General features: G+C 34.6%; 1 pseudogene; it reads right to left on the bottom strand.

Annotated features, from left to right (window-relative positions):
* Window positions 1–1,260: 1,260 nt before the first annotated feature.
* LOC125339934 lies at window positions 1,261–11,051 on the bottom strand (annotated as a pseudogene).
* Window positions 11,052–16,748: the final 5,697 nt, after the last annotated feature.

The following is a 16,748-nucleotide window of genomic DNA, read 5'->3' as shown; positions in this document are numbered from 1 at the left end:
GCAGAAGCTCTGCAGTTTGATGCAGTCCCATTTATCCAACCTTTCTTTGATTTGTAGCCTTTCTGGGTCAGGAACATCAAAATCTTGTCTCTACTTTTCAAGATGATTACTCTTTTACTAGTCTCTATTGCAAAACTCTCTTCCAAATGTACACATTTTCATACATTTTAGATTTTGAAACATATTGAGAAGATCTGCATATGAAATAAAGACTCTCACTAATAAACTCAATTCAAGCAATGAGTAATCTTCCATGTAAAACATAGAACAAACATAATGGAAATTAGGTAGAGAGGGATTTAATAGAGTCAACTAATTCCTCTCAAAATCACTAGAAGGCATGAGTAAGTAGGACCTAAGATAGGCCCAATGAATGATAGAAATCTACAGAGCTAATGTTCCAGGGAGTTACTACTCTTTAGAAGACAGTTAAATTACTGAGTTGAAAACCAACCTGCTATGCTATGCTATGGATCGTGAAACTGTAGGCAGGAGCTGTTGTTTCCTCTGTGGTGCTGCCATCCCATTTCTCCACATATATGAGTTTTTTACTGTTATTGGACATAACGTCCTACCATTGTTCTGCTTCAACTACTTCTCTTGATACAGAAATTCAAAGAGTGGATACCAGAATTCTGCCACAAGATCACATTGTCACTGTTCTGCTTATAAACAGATAATAAAGGTAGTAAACACATACCTCTGCTTGCTGTCTGTCTGCTTCAGTGTGTTTCAGAATTATGGGTGGGCATATAATTTGTGGGATTTCACTTATAACAGACCCTTGTCTCGAAAATCAATCAAACAATCTCAGAATGCTACTCTAAGCTGTCTACGTCTTTCTATAAGAAAGTTGAAATAGAATTTGATCATATTAAATAGCATCTTTGCTTTGAACAAATCTGTGTATTGTCCTTATACATATAATTAAATTCTAAAAAATCACTATCTAGCTAGCTAGCTAGGTATTATATACCTATCTATATGCATCACATAAAATAAGAAATTATACACTATGAAAAATTATTCACCATTTCCCAAAAAATTTGCTTCACAAATTTCCAGCAATCATGTTATTTATTGCTAGATGATATTCATTTCTGTGTTTAGTCACAGTGATTCTTTATTGTTCATTCACTGACCATCTGGGATTTGAACTAAAGGCTTCCAGCTTGCTCTTCGGAAACTGTACCTTATCAGTCCTTTTTTTATTTCAGTATTTTTAAAGTCTTATCATTTATTTGTTACTTTTAAAGATACTTACCTTTTGACTGACTCAGACTTAGAAGTAGAAGCTCTCCGATAGTACAGCCTTTGTCTCTTGGCAATCTATTCCTGTCCTTTTCCTTTAGCTTCCTTCATTCTCTTTCCCAATAGTTTAGCAAATTCTGCAGCCTCCTCATTGTTTTACTTAGGTCGTTGTTTCTTTAGAGCAATAAGCTGTGATTGTGTGGGAGGGCACATGGCATAACAAGCTGAGTCTTGAGTGCTTTGGTTTTGCTTTTTTTTTTTTTTTCCTTACCTTCTTTGTTCAAGGGTTTTCAAACAGCATATTGGCAAACATCCTGTTCTTTAGGAAGATTGAAAGGTTTGAGGATTGTGCTAGCTCTTTTTGGTTCCATACAGAGGGGTACAGTTGTATCTGTCGGTCCAGGAATACCTTTTTCTTCTTTTTTCACAATAACCAAGTTGAGAACACTCAGATTGTCATCCACAATGCATCCTGAACAGATCTGTGCTTGCTTTGTCCAGTTCTTCTTAGTTTGTAACAGGAATGGCCCTTCAGTAGCAAGCGAACTCTGCCATGAGTCAAGACACCTTGCCTCATAGGATATCCTTGTCTGTCTTTCCCACCACTGATTTTGGCCATATCACCCGTCCATTCTTCACCCATAGCATCAGCGGCAAAGTGTGGCTATACGCTTCTCATAGAAAGTACAGAATTTGCGATCATCATCCACTTCGATTAGTTTCTGACAGCCAGTGGCTGGGAAGGAGATGTTCAGCTTCGTGTTGAATCAGCTGCTCGCCTGGGAGGCGCCACAGAAAAGTGCTTTTATTTCAGTATTTTTGATAGGTTTTGTCAGGGCCAGCTTGGACTACAATCTTCCTATTTATGCTGCTTGTCATAGCTGAGACTGACAGGCACTTGACACCACGGCCAAATCTTTTTTTTTTTTTTTTTTCCCCTGAGCTGTCCTAGAATGTCCATCTTTCTTATCTCAGATTCTCATGTAAGTAGGGTAACAAGCATAGAGCTTACCTAAAAAAACTCTATTTTTTATATTGCAAATAGCTAGAATTACATGTAAAAGATTCCAGTGCCGTTTCCACAGTGATCCATTTTGTACAATTCATTTACTTTATTGTTATTGTAGAGGTGATGTACAGAGGAATTACAATTACATGAGTCATATAATGCGTATATTAACTTTCATAGAGTATCTTCTGTTCCCATACAGTAATTCTTTATGCTTATTATTTAAAGAATAAACTATTAATCCATTTACCCTGAGCCCAAAACATATCAGAGAATAAATAGGTCAAAATGTAAATACTAAGGCAAAACAAGACAAGAAGAAAATAGCATAAGAAATAAGAAAGGAAGGAAAATGAAAAACTCTTTAACTTTATAGTCTTGAGTCATAAAGAAATGTTGGCCTTTGTCTTAAAGCTGTCCCCTTTTGCTGCTTTCTTCACTTGTATCCATCACCTCAAATATCAAGTTTTTTCATAATGAATGACTGAATACTGAATGAAAATAAACTTCGAATACTTGCCCTAGTTATAGTGTGATTATTCTTTCAAATGTATTGTTACCTATGCAATGAGAGATTTTCTACAGAACCACAAATAAAACATGAGTAATAATTCAACCTTTGCCAATGTTCATACTACCGTTTGGTAATAAGAAGTAATCACTCCCGAATATCATAACCACTTTTGATTTTTCTTTGATAATTGGTCTAAAGTTTTAGACATTTAAGAAGGTCCCAATGCCCAGATTAAAAAATAAAAGTTGCTTCTCTTATGGTACTATTAATATGCAGTACAAATACCCTTTAAGAATCAAAAATTATATATAGAGAGAGAAAATACATCATTAATAAAACCTTAGTATAAAACATGAAGAAGACCAGAAGCTGAAAATTTACTTATGGACTACAACTACCCTTATTAATAAGAATAAATATTCTGTTTATGTTCCTTGTTATAATTCCCATTACAGAAATCATATGTATACTATTTCTAGCTTTTTGGCTGCCAAGGAATGTAGAAGGGAATTATGTACTCATGCCCATTGAAATAAAAGTAAGAGTATTTTTTATTTCCATCCTAATCAATAGAAGATATATTATGATGCAGTTCCAGGATATGGTAAACTTTATCCTTAGTGTATGTTTAAAGGTGTGTATGTTCCATAAGTAGCCTTTTACTTTCTAAAGGAAAAGAAAATGTAAAATTAGTTGCATGTGTTATTTTTAATTGAAACTATAAATCCATATGCATGCACTAAATCTAGAATAACTTTATGATAATCTACATGTTTATTATAGATTATATGTATGTCCAAGTGTGTGCCTCCTAAGCAACATTGTATAAGATTGCATAACATTGCATAACATTGAATAAATTGCATAAGATGGTATGGCCAAATTGTCATTCCATGTTTTCCTGACGAATTTTACTGTATATGGATGTATTTATCTGTAACCAAACCCATGAACAAAAAAATAAATGAAAATTTATTTCTCATGGATCTACACATACATGCTTTTCAGCAGCAATGCCCCATATATCAACTACTAACAACTGTTGAAATGTTTAATCCTTTACTTCTTTCAATTAGAACACTATCATTTTTTTTAGAAATGAAGAAACATGGACAAGATGTCTGGATAGCAATCTCTGTGAATGTGAATGAGAAAGATGAGGAGGGTAACAATGGAGAGAATTTAGTCCAAGGTAAGGAAGAGACTTAGAGAACTATGATTCAAGAAAGAGGTAACTGGAACTCTTTGTATAATTACTTAATTTAAAAAAAGTAAGGGGAAGTAGTGACAGGACATCTGAAAATGAGAAAATAACATAGAGATAATAGAAATAGACCACAGCTTCAAACCTGGCTCTTTCAGGAGGAATGAAACCTGAATATGCAACCACAAGGAAGCCAGGCACACCAGATGAAACAGAGCTGTAGACAATAAACAACACAGTTCTTTAAGTCCAGTGAGAGGATTAACTAGGACAGTGACTCCTCTTGTGTTACAGAATAGCATTGGAGAGAAAAGGCCTCTTTGGGACTTTACATGTCTCAAATGAATATCAGCAAGTACCATCTTGACAGGGGTCAATAATTTAAACACTAAGCTGACCTAGAGACCTGAAGAAGAGAAACAATCAGAGCTCAGGGTGTCTGAGGACATGCAGCCATATTATTTCTAGATATATCCCAAAGAATCAAAGTTAGATTACTAAAAATATATATCTCACATACCTGTGTGTGTGTATAGCATGTTTTTTGTATTCAGAATAGCCAAAATATAGAATTAACCTAGCTGTCCACAAGGGTATTAATGAATTGGAAAAAAAAGTGCAATACACACACACACACACACAGGAGTTTAATTACACCATTAAGAAGACTGAAATAATAAATTTGTTGTAAAATGGATGGAAATGGAGGAATGGAGGCCAGTCCCACAAGGAGAACTATCCTAGATTTTCTCAGATTTTCTTTTGTCTCTTGGAACAAGGTCTTAAGAACAAAAGGGAAAGTGGAAAGCAAAGGTAAAAGAGAGTGAAAGGCTACAAAAAATATATTGGATGAATATGATCAAAGTAAATTATAGCCCTATATGGAAATATGAAATTGCTTACTATGTGTAATAGAGTATATATCAATAAAGAAGTGAAAGAGCTGGGAATATGGCCTAGTGGCAAGAGTGCCACATTTGTATGTATAATCTTAAATGCTACAAAATGTTTTAAAAAACAAATGCTACAAAATATTTTTAAAAACCTTCAGATGGGCTGGGGATATGGCCTAGTGGCGAGAGAGCTTGCCTCGTATACATGAGGCCCTGGGTTCGATTCCCCAGCACCACATATACAGAAAACGGCCAGAAGTGGCGCTGTGGCTCAAGTGGCAGAGTGCTAGCCTTGAGCACAAAGAAGCCAGGGACAGTGCTCTGGCCCTGAGTCCAAGCCCAGGACTGGCAACACACACACACACACACACACACACACACACACACACACACACACACAGAGAAGTGAAAGAAAGGATTAATTTGAAGGGGAAAGGGCACAAAGAGAAACTGAGTTATGTAAGTTGCAAGCTAACTTTAACTTACAAGGTCATTATACAGGGTCTTATCACAACCATTCTTTACTTAAGGCAAGCCCCAAACTAAATGCCAGGAGTAATATCCTAGTGGTGATAAGTAAGGTTGTTTTTTCTGACAAAATGAATCATCAGGTCTTGAAATAACAAGGGAAATATTTTTAATTGATTCATCCCAAAGATTCCATTCATTTTATTTCTCCGGGCACCTGCAATTCCCACTCAATACATTAAATTTCAAATAGACTCCTGCAAGACTGAATTAAATTCAAGATACATCTGATTTCTAGTTAAATCAGCTTCTTGAATGCAGAGCCATGAGATGGTGGTTACTAGAGTAGAATAATTCCTTAACTTCTTATTTATTTTTTGACCTGAGAGCTTAGAACCTAATAAAGATGTTTTCTTTCTATAGAGATCTTCATTTCACGCAGAAGTTTCTGGCCAATATCATCACAGTGTTTGATTTATCATCTCTATTTTTATGACATTCCACAGAATTCACTTTTTTAAAGGAAGTTTGTCCTGTAATGTTTGTTTTGTTTTGTTTTGTTTTTCTTTCTTATTTATTGTCAAAGTGATGTACAGAGAAGTTATAGTTTCGTACGTTAGGCATTGGATACATTTCTTGTACTCTTTGTTACCTCCTCCCTCATTTCCCCCCTCTCTCCTCCCCTTTTCCCTCTCCCCCCATGAATTGTTCAGTTGGTTTACACGAAATGGTTTTGCAAGTATTGCTTTTGCAGTCGTTTGTCTTTTTATCCTGTGTCTCTCGATTTTGGTCACTTTCCTAGTTCTAATACCAGTATACACAGTTTCCAGTGTACTCAGATAAGATACAGTGATAGTGCAGGTACAGCCACAGGAAGGGGATACAAGAGGATCATCAACAATAGAAGCTATGGTTTCACATGGCATGTTGAATGTAATTACAACAGTGATATAACCGTCGTTTCCATAACATGGAGTTCATTTCACTTAGCATCATCTTGTGTGTTCATAAGGGAATAACTATTGGGCTCTTGTGATCCTCTGCTGTGACTAGCCTAAACAAATTGTGTGATGTATAATGAAGCAAATAACTAAGTCAGAATTTAGTTAAAAATGACCAATTAGTCATTTTTAGTGCATTTAATCAGAATATGAGGAGATAATTCACTCCAAATTCCATAAGAAATATTCAGCCAAATATTTTGATTGGTAGAACAAAATGCACAATGTGGCAGAGTAAGCATTGCCCCTTGTAAGGTACCACAGTGCTTGCTTGGATCTCTCAAGGGATAGAGTTTGCATCATAATTTGACTTTGAAGAGGACGGGGGCGGGGGGAGGGGGGAAGCCAAGGCTAAGGAGGCTTAATTCTTCATTTGATGGATGATATACAATGAAGGAGAGCCAAAAGGACTGCTTTTATTCCAGGACCATTGGCTTCTGTGTGCATTTAAATCTTAGGTCCTTTTAATTTGAATGGATTGCGGAGGTCATTAATTCCAACCTTCTTGAGAGCATGAAGCTTCCACAAAATCACCTGTACTTAATAATTTGATCTTACTAGTTCTGGTAATCAAAATTAATTAATTCGGGGCTGGGGATATAGCCTAGTGGCAAGAGTGCCTGCCTCGGATACACGAGGCCCTAGGTTCCATTCCCCAGCACCACATATACAGAAAACGGCCAGAAGCGGCACTGTGGCTCAAGTGGCAGAGTGCTAGCCTTGAGCGGGAAGAAGCCAGGGACAGTGCTCAGGCCCTGAGTCCAAGGCCCAGGACTGGCCAAAAAAAAAAATAATAATAATAATAAAAATAACAAACAAACAAACAAAAAATTAATTAATTCATGAAAAAAAACGTGTTCAGTAATTATGATTAGTAAGAATCGGTTCTCCTTTTCTTTTTTTTGTCAGATTAATGGATTTTGTTTACTTAATTTTATTGTCAAGGTGATATAGAGAGGGGTTACAGTTACATATGTATTGTAGTGAGTACATTTGTTGTCAAACTTGTTACTCCTTCCCTCATTTTTCTCCCACCTTTCCTTCTACCCAATCCTCGCCCCCCAGTTCTACCTTTAATTTCCCACATACTGTCTTGCAAATATCACGATTGTATTGGTTTACCTTTTATCTTTTGCCTCATCATTTTGATGTTCCCTTCCCTAGTTCAGATAAATATATATGCAATACCCAGGGTACCAAAATCAAATACGGTGACAACAGGGACTAAACCATAGGGAAGAGAAATGAAAGAAAATGAAGGAATCATTTAAAAAAGTACATTAAAACAACAATAATGAAAAACCATTTGTTCCATATCTTGGAGTTCATTTCATTTAGCATCTTCTCATAGGATCATTTCTACCTAGTTATTGAGCTTTTGTGATCCTCTGCTGGGATTACCATCGCCATATAATAGTTATTACCAATAAGAAAAACATAGAGTCCATATTTCTTTGGGTCTGGCTCATAATACTAAGTGAAATGTTCTTCCTTTCTATATGATCCTTTCACTTCCTTATTACTTATAATCTGTTTGTAGACACTCATTGAAGTGAAAACACACAGACAGATACCCTCCCCCCCCCACACACATATATTTATCCTTTTGTCTACACAGTTTCAGAAATATGCTGTCACCATATTTCTTTCTAATTTTGATTCTTTTAACAAGATGATAATTGTCAAAATTAGTAAAAATGAGCATCTATTTCCCCAAACAAGTGCAAGAATGACAACAGAAAATGCCAGCCAACTGTTGATTAACTTGGTTTGCTACATGAAATATTTTAAGTTTACCAAATAATGGAACAGAAGCATAGAAGGTACATCAACCTGTCCATTACCACAAATCTAAATATTGTATCAGTTTAATTCCAGGCATTTCATTTACACAGATATAGTTTCTAAGTCATATTTTCTTGCTAACAACAAAATGTATCAAGTTAAATGGTTTGCCTATTTCAGAAAATTAATTAAAACTCAAAACAATAAAACTGAGGGACAAATAAGAAACTATAACTGAAAATCACTAAGAAATTAGTGTAAAGTTTTAGTAGACATTAATACTAATTATCAAGGGAAGCACATTTTGTTAAAACTATATGAAAACTATAGTTGAACTCAAGAGAAAGTGGAAATTAGAGAAAAATTAGACAAGAATAAGTAAGTGATTAAATTTCTATATTTTAATACTGAAATTAAATAAAGTTACATAAAATTTCTAAATTGATAACTGTTAATTCATTTACATTCAAGACAAAAAGATATATAAAAGTATCAAAAGAAGCCAAGTGCTCAAGTCTCCTGCCTGTTGTAATCAGAGTTAGTGAGGAGGCCAAAATCTGAGGACTGGCATTTCAAATCAGCCAGGGCAAACAAGTTGTTTGCCAGACATTTATCTGCAATTTACCAGCAAATTCTAAACTAGACATGTAAATAAAGAGGAGAATAAAACTCATAATAAGAGTAATCAACTTGTCAAAAATGACACTGGCAGATTTAAATTTCAAAAAAGTATATTTGAAGTAATGTATTTATAATGCATCAAAGTGTATAATTATACTGGGAATATCAAATATTTATATAAAGTCATGGAAGAAAAAAGATTCCAAATAGAATTTGAAGTAACAATTTTTACATGTAGTATGAGAATATATACTGTTGGAAATAGAGCTGTGCCTCTATTGGTAGAGCCCCCACTTTGAGTAAAAATGTTTTAAATAGCAGTGCTCAGGCCCTGAGTTGAAGTCCCAGCATGGTGAGTGCACTCACTTTCTCACTTTCTCTCTCTCTCTATCACACACACACATACACACTCATACACACACACAGAAATGAAAATCAGTCCAGACTGGGAAGAAATAAATGTATCTTTGTTTGTCAATAACACACACGAGTCACTTTAGACAAGGTGATGAGAACTAAATAAAGTAGTATCCTAGGCTACCCTAACTAACATAAGGTACAAGACAAACAAACATATTTCTAAACACCAGTTATACACTAGCAAAAATAAAATTTAAATAATATTTTTGCTATCAAACACATAAATTATATAGACATTACTAAATATGCAAGCACATAAAATATCTATGCACTTTAACCTACAAAATAGATAATTTTAATTTTTTACACAAGTAAAATTAGGAAAGGCTTAGCATGTGTATGAATTAAAAGACTTAGTATAATTAATAAGTCAGGTTTTACTAGCATTCTAATAACTAATGTGATGTCAACTTCCAGAAGATTTATGTAGAAATAGTTACACTGATTTTAAAATTCACCTGGCAATACAAATAGCTTTTAAGTTAGCAATGAATTTAGATGAAGGAGTACAAGTATGTAAGACGAACACCATCTGATTGAAACATCCTACAAAGATACAGTCAATATGATCAGTCAAAGTAATATTGATTCAGACAGATGAACACATCAATGGAATATAGTAATACAATAATCACCAAACACAAATATAGTCAGTCTAGTGATTGTTTTTGAGACAACACAAAGACAATATTAATATCAAAATTGTCATTTCAACGTATGTCTGAACAACCCCAAATTAAAAAGCAGTCAAACAGTTGTAGGAAAGGAGGAAGGCAGGAAGGAAGGCAGGGAGGCAGGAAGGTAGCTAGAAAGAGAGGGAGGAATAAAGGAAAGAAGGAAGGGAGGGAGGAAAGGAGAGAAGGAGGGAGGGAGGGAAGGAAAGCAGGAAGGAAGGGAAGAAAAAGGAAAATAAAGGAAAGAGAAGAAAGAAAGAGATAGAGACAAAGAAAGAAAAAGAAAGGAGAAAGGAAGAAAGATGAAAAGATGAGGAGAAAAGGGAGGACATTAAAAATAATAAAGAATTAATCAGATTGAAAAATAACTGAAAATGGTCCTAAACCTACAAATGAAGTTTGGAACTATAAAATTTGCAGAAGAAACCATGAAAGAAAACTTTTTTTTTTGTTTTTTGCCATTGCGTTCTGGGGCTTGAACTCAGGGTTTTGTTCCCTGAACTTCTTAGTGCTCAACCTTAGTGCCACAGCACTAATTCCAGCTCTTTCTGAGTAGTTTGTTAGATATAAGAATCTTATGAGCGTTCCTGTCTGGGCTCTTAGAATTGTGATCCTCAGATCTCAGTGTTCTGAGTTGAAAGAAAACATTTTGAGCTTCTTGAGTAAAGACTTGTTAGAAGGGACACTGAGAGCACAGTCAAAGAATACATTGTTAATATATTCTTCTTCAGGATATGAACATTTACTCCATGATACCAGAATAAAAATACAAATGAGATTCTGGGATGTGAGAACCGAAAATGCAAAGCAGAGCATAGGCCTTCCAGAATTGGAAGGTCATTCTCTGTCCCTAGGAAGGTTGAGGGTGGGCTGGGACAAGAACTATTGCACTTAGCATTACAATGGCCACAGTTTCAACCCTCCTGATAATGCATCTCTGGACCTTGGAGCTGGTTGGTGGCCTATGCGAATTGGTTGTTTACTTATCACCTTCCCCTCTTGCTTAAGGGAAGTCCCCAGTCCTAGAATTGCTGACCCCCTCCCAACAGTACCCTTATCTCTTTGAAGTAGTCTCTTTGACCTTTCTGCATATACTCTCTTGTTTGATAATGGATAAATGCCCTGTCCATGGGACCTTCTGTATCTATTGCTGGAATGAGGCAGCAGGTCCCCTGGTGCCCCCGAAACCAATTCCACAGTCCGGTCTCCATCATTGCTTTGCTCCTGGCTTTGCTCCTGGCTGGGGTGGGACAAAGTACCCTTCCCTTTACAACACTGGAAGAAAATAATTATAGATTCTATATTCTGTAAAGGTCTTGTTTCCTAAATATGTGAAGAATACTCATGGCACATTAGCTAAATAAGTAAATAGATAATATAAAACCAAGTGAACAAATTTGTTCAAGTACGTTATCATAGACTAGTGTTACAGAATTTATTCGTCATTAAATAAATAATAAGTCACATCTAATTGAGTACTATACACCTATGAGAGTGGCCTAAATTGCAAAGTAAAAACATACAGCTCCTATATGATCTAGGCATTTCCACTCTGAGATTCCTCAAGAGACATGAAAGCTTGTTGGACACTGGTGGCTTATACTTGTCATGCCAAGCCATGTGTCAGTTTGAGATTGGTAGGTTCTCAGTACCAAGACAGATGGAACAGATAAGTCCAAGATACTCCATCTTCACTTGGGTTAGCCATTCAAACTAGTGCACACTTGTAATCTCAGCAATGATAGGAATCCTTGAAGTAGGCAGATGCCAGTGGATCCTGGAGCCTAGAAGGAAATGAAACTACTATTAGGAATAACCAGTAAAAACAGCGCTGTTGGCAAGTCTGACCTAAGCATGCCAGCCTACCAAGGTTGAAACCCTCAGTTCAAATCTTACTACTGACACAATTTTTAAAAACTGACATGAAAACACATTCATACATTATGTGCTGAAAATTACTTCTAATGACTTTAATTGTAATAACTTCAATCTGTAAGTCACAACACTCTCAAAGAAAGGCAAAAAATGAACAAAATTTAGGCATACAATGAAACATAATCATATAGTAAAGGAATGAAACACAACACAGAGCAATTTCAATAGCGCTGAATAAAAGAAGCAAGACATTATAAACTGCTTACAGTTTAATTACATCCATGTAAATTTCAAGAAATGAAAACTAGATAAGTAATAGCAAAAAATCAATGGTTGTCTATGCAAGGGGTAGTGAAATACAAGAACAAAGGAATCATGAATGTGCACTATCTTGGTTGTGGTGACAGTTTTCTTCCAAGTTTTAGATACCATAACACACAATTTTCAGTCATGTAGTTTACTGTGTGTCACCCACATGTCAATAGATAAGTGAACAGCTGCCGTTTAACAGAAAAGACATGAAAATTAATTGTTACTGTTATTATAATACAATAAATAGTCCAGGGTAATGGAAAATATTTTTGTGGTTATGTTCATGAAAATATTGGAAGACAACAGTATATAAAAAGATGTTTACATTTTTGAAGAATCGATACCATATATGGAATGAGAGGTAATTGTTATTTACTGTTAATTAATGAATTTAAGTATCACAATAATCTAGGAAAATTTGATTAATATAAGATTTTTCTTTACTATCAAACTTTTATGAAAAATATTTTTATTGTCTTTAGGTAGTTGGACAAAGGAATTGTCATTCACCAAAGGACTTTATGAATACAATGCATCTGGATCAATGTCATTCTTTTCAACATTCTCACTCACCCTTCCCAATCTACCCTCTCCCTTAATTTTATGTGTATTGGATTATTTTGCCATTTAACAAAGAAGTTTATGTGTACAATTCATCTTGGTCTGTGACATCGCTTCTCAACATCTTCCCCCTCTTTAACCCACCCCATCTTTTATATTTCTCAATTCTGTGGTACACATTATGCATTATTCCGTGTGTTCTCCCCTCTTCAGTCCTTCATTCTTCTACCCCTTTCTTCTTGGTCCTATCCTTTTCTTTTGCAAGTTCTCATTTCCTAGTATTTATTTTGTTGGGCTTAAAAAGACTTAGGTATTTTTAAAGAATTACATTATTTGTGCTCTCTATAGTCTATTACACTTTAGTTAATTCATTTGTTGCTTACTACACAGTGGGTTTACCTCTAGATTTGCAGGCACATTCTAGCTACCACAAATGATAGAAGCATGCAACCATGCAACCTGTTTCTCTGAGTGTGGCTTACTTCACTTAATATAATTTTGCCAAGTTTTTTTTTAATTTCCTTACAAAATGGTACAATATTGTTATTTCTAATGGAGGAGTACAATTCCATTGTGTATTTATACCACATTTCCTTGATCCATTCGTCCAGTGGTGATTCCATATCTGAGCTATGGTAAATAATGCTTCAATGAACGTGGTTATGGTAGTCACTTTATTGTATCCTTGTCTGTGCTCTATTGGATACATGCACAGGAGTGGAATTGAGGGGTTATAGGGAAGTTTGTAGGGGAGACCCTAGGGCTCCTAGGCACAGGGCAAAACTTTCTCAGTAAATATCCAGAATGACAACAATTTTTAAAAAAGAATTAGATAATTGGGGTTGCATCAAATTTAAGTTTTTGCATGGCAAAGGACATAGCTAAAAGTTAAGTAGAAAAAACATGGAATAGGAGAAGATTTTTACCTGCTATGCATAAGACAAGGGCATAGTATCCAAAGTATACTTAGAGCTCAAAGTATACTTAGAGTCCAAAAGTAAGCATTCAAAGTAACACTAATCCAATTAATAACTTAAAGATAGACTTCTCAGATGAACTATTGAAAATGGCCAACAGACATGAAGAAACATTCAAAATGCCTGGCGATAAAGGAGAGGCAAATCAAAAGATCATGGAGATCATACCTCATCTCAGTTATAATGGCCACTATCAAGCACACTAACAATAGCAAATCCTAGTGTGTATGTGAACAAAAAGGAATTTTATTACACTGTTAGTGGGAATGAAAACTTGTTCAACCACTTTGGAAAGCAGAATGGAGGTTCCTCTGGGGAAGTATTTTATCAGGTGACTAACAACTCTAAACTTTCACTCTTCCTTAAGATTTACTAGTGAAGAGAGGACAAAACAAGATTTTAATTTTCCCATCCCTCTTCACTTTTGTTACACTGTAAAATATTAAATTATATGGATATTATTCTGAATGTTTTAGTGTTTTTCTTTTTAATTTACCTAAAATCCTCACATTTTATTTATTCATTTTAATCCTCAGAGGAAGTACCAAGTAGTTCATTTTTTTTATCATTCTCTAATATTTTTTAACTTATTATTTAGCCTCCAGTTCAAGTCTATTTCTATTACTTATGGTGAAATGACATCCATGAAAATAATGGAAACTTTAATAATTCTTTCAAATTTTATGGCATTAATATACAGATTTAATTATTAAATATTAGTTTGCTCAGTTTTAAATTCTTACATTAAAAATTAGAAACTTGAACCTAATATTGCTTTTCAAATGTCATTTTGAAGCAAATACCTTAGATAAACTCTTCTGATTCTTCTTCTTAACCCAAATTAGTTTCCCATGAACTTTCACTTATTTTTTATTAGAAATGACTTTATTTTCCTTATTCACTGAATATTCTCAATCTCTTCAGAGAAGAAAAGAAAAAAAAGGGCAATTCTAAAATCATTCTTATTTAAAATCAAGCAAGGGAGAACATATACCCTAAACTATTTTTTGGTCTGAATTTTTCTTTTCTCCATATGTAAAGGGCATGACTCTGTTGTGCATATCATATGGAATATAACGTTATAAATGTTCCATCACTGTTCATACCATCTACGTTTTTATACAGAGGACAAAAAAAAAAACATGATTTGGGGTACTAAAGACAAGGCCCTTTCAATCTACTTAAATTTCTTATTTTCATGCAACTTTGAGTTTTGAGTTAATAAGTTCTTTATGTAGTCATGGCTCCAGTATACTTTTATTAATGTTTTACTTTCAATGGAGAAGCTGAAGTTTGGATATTAGAGCAGTGAGTGAAGGTAATGTTAGTCCTGGACTGGGCAGCTAGAAGGCAGCACAACTGAGCCAGACAACAGAAGAAAAGGAAATGTATTGATAGCATGCATGAAGGAGGATGACAAATATAGAACGAGGAAAAGGAAATAAACTGTGTTAAGGGTCTACTACTGATGTTGGAAATCAAATTGATTATATTATTTTGTCCTAGATTGCTGGGACAAAAGATGATATACCTTTTACTTTCTAAAATGACTTCTGGATATGAGGTAAATATTGGAGTGGTATTTGTATTACCTTAGAGCACATGTCTATATACAAAGCTGGAGAAATCACACTCTGATAATATCACTAGAATATGGTCTAGGTTAAGGATATGCTGCTGTGTTTGCGATCATTCTTTCTAAAGGCGTGGACACAATATAAAAGAGTAAACACATAAAATATTATAATGTTTGAACATCATGTAGGGAGTAATACTGTTCATTATATTCAACTTAATAGAGCCAGAAAATTGTCTTTAAATTGAATATTGTCTTTAGATAGATTATATGCCTGCTTTACATTTATATATTTTAAGTTCATTATTGGTCATTTTCTAATAGTAAATTTCAAGTGTCATAAATGTCACAAAAAACAGGAAAATGAGGTTTTATTTAAATTCCTTAGAACATAATTTTATTTGTGATTAAATGGAAAATCATGATTATTATGAAATGAAAACTTTATAGTTTTCAATGTTTTCTGATGATAGTGGTTCTTCAGTAACCTCTCTGTATAGTAGCTCACTTATACTGTAAATGCATTCTTTTAGTGTTAAGATAATTCCTGTCTGTTTCCTTCTAAAGAATCAGTCTCATCCAATGGACAAATGACAAAAAGATTGCAAGCTTTACTTGCAACTTACTTTCTTTTCTATGCCATAGCCAGGCATGCAAGTTCAGGCAGTTTCATATTGACAGAATTTCTTAAACCTAGAAACATTGTGACCTAAATTCATGTGTGTTCTCTAAAATTCCAACCTCAGAAGAAATGTTCCCCTCTGTTCCCTTCCATAAGATCCCACGGATGGACCTGTGTTGTCTACATAGCCAAACATACAGATCATCCAGAAAATCACCTTTACCTCTTACTAGAAATTTCCCTTGTTGTATCATTGGTAGGCTTTCTCTCCTAACAAACTCATTATGAAAAAAAAAAATTGATGAAGATGAGAAAAAAAGGAGTTCCAGTGTATCATGTTAATGTAGATTGGTAGTACTATCAAAAGGAACAATAGACAGCTACCTAAGGAAAGTGAAAATTAACAACCTTACTACCCAGGAATCCCTCTTCTGGTTATGTATCTAAAGGAGTTAAAATTGCCACATCATAAGCTTTCTATGTTCATGCTTGTAGCAGCAGTATTTTTGATGGCTAACGGATAAAATGTGTTATATATACATCCAAATGGATACGATTCAACCTATATTAGTAGGATATTCTATTATTTATCTCAACATAGATGAGACTGGAGAACATTGTGCCCAATGAAATAAGCTCATATGCAGAGAAAGAAAAAATATTGGATAATTTCCCTTATATGTGGAATTTTAAAACTAGTCAAAACATAGAGATTTATAAAGGCAAGCTAATTATGAAAGGTAAGAAGTTGGGGAAAATGAAGAGACATAGACCCAAAACAAACCTCAATTATGACTCTTGCAACTAAAAGTGTCACTGCTAAATAGACAGACTCAGCATCTCACCCCATATCTCTTGGTAGCCTGTGTACTTCATTCCATACTTCATGTATGTATTTGCCAAATCTGAATATCTAACCACTTACAGATACTCTTCCCAATTGTGGATTGACTTCTCTAATAAGAATATAGTTGTGGAAATCAAA

The sequence above is a fragment of the Perognathus longimembris genome, chromosome 22, assembly GCF_023159225.1.
Source record: "Perognathus longimembris pacificus isolate PPM17 chromosome 22, ASM2315922v1, whole genome shotgun sequence".
In the NCBI taxonomy this organism is placed as follows: Eukaryota; Metazoa; Chordata; class Mammalia; order Rodentia; family Heteromyidae; genus Perognathus; species Perognathus longimembris.
The sequence above is the reverse complement of the archived record's forward strand: the minus strand, read 5'-3'. Positions and strand labels throughout refer to the sequence as shown.